This window comes from Rutidosis leptorrhynchoides, chromosome 8 (genome assembly GCF_046630445.1).
Source record: "Rutidosis leptorrhynchoides isolate AG116_Rl617_1_P2 chromosome 8, CSIRO_AGI_Rlap_v1, whole genome shotgun sequence".
Lineage (NCBI taxonomy): Eukaryota > Viridiplantae > Streptophyta > Magnoliopsida > Asterales > Asteraceae > Rutidosis > Rutidosis leptorrhynchoides.
This window is the reverse complement of record NC_092340.1, coordinates 187,134,696-187,137,403: the sequence shown is the minus strand read 5'-3', so window position 1 is coordinate 187,137,403 and position 2,708 is coordinate 187,134,696. Positions and strand designations below refer to the sequence as shown.

Genomic DNA, 2,708 nt, shown 5'->3' with positions numbered 1-2,708 from the left:
AGACTTCAAGGAGAAATTGTTACGTTCACACAAAAGCCAAATGAAACTCTATATGAAGCGTGGACAAGATTTGAAAAATTGTTGAGAGGATGTCCGCAACATGGTTTAGACACTTATCAAATAGTACAAATATTCTACCAAGGATGCGACATTACTACACGAAAAGACATCGACATAGCAGCTGGTGGTTCCATTATTAAGAAAACTGCAACTGAAGCTTACAAAATTATTGATAACACTGCTTCCCACTCACATGAGTGGCACCAAGAAAAAGACATCGTTAGATCATCTAAAGCAGCTAGAGCCGATTCTAGCCATGACTTTGATTCCATTTCTGCAAAGATAGATGCTTTTGAGAGACGAATGGAAAAGATGACTAAAGATATTCACGCAATACGAATTAGTTGTGAGCAGTGTGGAGGACCACATTTGACAAAAGATTGTCTCACTATTGAACAAACGATGGAACAAAGAGAGAATGTTTCATACATGAACCAAAGGCCTGGAAATAATTATCAGAATAATTATCAACCGCCAAGACCAATTTACAATCAAAATCAGAATTATAACCGAAATGTTCCATACAACAACCAACAAGGTCCTAGCAATCAACAAGTATCCAATAATACTTACAATCAGCAAAGACCTATTTTTCCAATTAAACCACCACAAACTGATGATAAAAAGCCAAATTTAGAAGATATGATGTCGAAGCTAGTTGAATCTCAAACACAGTTTTTCACATCTCAGAAACAAACCAATGAACAAAATGCTCAAGCATTTAGAAATCAACAAGCTTCTATTCAAAATCTAGAACAAGAAGTAAGCAACCTAGCAAGGTTGATAGGTGAAAGAAAATCGGGAAGTCTACATAGCGACACAAATGCTAACCCCCGGAATGAAACAGCTAAAGCCATTACCACGAGAAGTGGTATTACACTTAAACCACTTGAAATGCCTGAAATTTCTGATGACTCTACTCCTACTACACAGGCACCACAACCTGAACAAGATAAGAAAACAGAACCGGTAGTTGAAAAGGTTAATGAAGATAACACAGTTAAGGCTAAGCCTTATGTTAAACCATTCCAACCACCGCTTCCTTACCCGAGTAAAATGAGAAAAGAAAGACTTGAAGCCGAGCCATCCAAATTCTTGGATATGTTTAAACAAATAAATGTAAATCTTCCTTTCATTGATGTGATTTCAGGAATGCCAAGATATGCCAAATTCTTGAAAGATCTAATCACAAATAGAAAGAAAATGGAAGAACTATCGACTATTACTATGAATGCTAATTGTTCTGCAGTACTGTTGAATAAGATACCAGAAAAATTATCAGATCCAGGAAGTTTCACAATTCCATGTTTTCTGGGTGGTCTTAGTTCAATAGAAGCATTTGCAGACTTAGGTGCTAGTATAAATTTAATGCCGTATTCACTATACGCTAAACTAGACCTTGGAGAATTGAAACCAACAAGAATAAGCATACAACTAGCAGATCGATCTGTAAAATATCCTAGAGGGATAATGGAAAACATGCTAGTTAAAGTTGGTACTTTAGTATTTCCAGTAGATTTTGTTATTCTGGACATGGAAGAAGATTCTCGAGTTCCTCTCATATTAGGAAGACCATTCTTAAACACGGCTAAAGCAATAATAGACGTGTTCGGTAAGAAACTGACCTTAAGTATAGAGGACGAGAGTGTTACCTTTTCTATTGATAGAGCCATGCAACAACCGCAATCTGCAGATGATACATGTTATTATATTCAAACTATAGATTCACATGCAGAATTGTTAGAAGAATTTTCAGAATTACAAGGAACAGGAGAATGTTCTTTAGGAGAAGGAACTGAACCAATTGATGAAGCTGAAATGTTAGCTACACTAATGGCTAATGAATACGAACCAACAACAGAAGAAATTCAAATGCTAAAAGAGGAAGACAGATATCGATACAAATCATCGATAGAAGAACCACCGATATTAGAGTCAAAGCCACTTCCAACCCATTTGTAATACGCTTATTTACATGGTGAATCTGAATTACCTGTAATAATATCGTCTTCTCTTACTGAAAATGAAAAATCTCAACTCATTTCTGTGCTAAAAGCTCATAAACCAGCTATTGCATGGAAGATTCATGACATTAAAGGCATAAGTCCTTCGTATTGCACACATAAAATCCTTATAGAAGAAGGTCATAAAACATATGTGCAACGCCAACGAAGACTAAATCCTAATATGCAAGATGTTGTTAAGAAAGAAATTATTAAACTGCTAGATGCAGGTTTAATTTATCCAATCTCTGATAGTCCATGGGTAAGCCCAGTTCAATGCGTATCTAAGAAGGGTGGCATGACTGTCATCACAAATGAAAAAATGAGCTTATTCCTACTAGGACTGTAATAGGATGGCGTGTTTGTATTGATTATAGAAAATTAAATGACGCCACCAGAAAAGATCACTTTCCCTTACCTTTCATTGATCAAATGTTGGAAAGATTAGCTGGGAATAGTTACTATTTTTTCTTGACGGTTTCTCCGGATACTTTCAAATTCCAATCGCACCCGAGGATCAAGATAAAACCACGTTCACGTGCCCGTATGGTACTTTTGCTTACAAACGCATGCCATTTGGACTTTGCAACACCCCTGCAACCTTTCAAAGGTGCATGATGGTAATTTTTCACGACATGATAGAAG

The 2,708-nt window shown here is 36.4% G+C and overlaps 1 non-coding gene across 1 annotated transcript; it reads right to left on the bottom strand.

Moving 5' to 3' along the window:
- On the bottom strand, positions 1–107 carry LOC139865484 (small nucleolar RNA R71). Its single transcript, XR_011765001.1, has one exon. It is a non-coding gene; the product is annotated as a small nucleolar RNA R71 (small nucleolar RNA).
- Between the last annotated feature and the right edge of the window lie 2,601 nt (positions 108–2,708).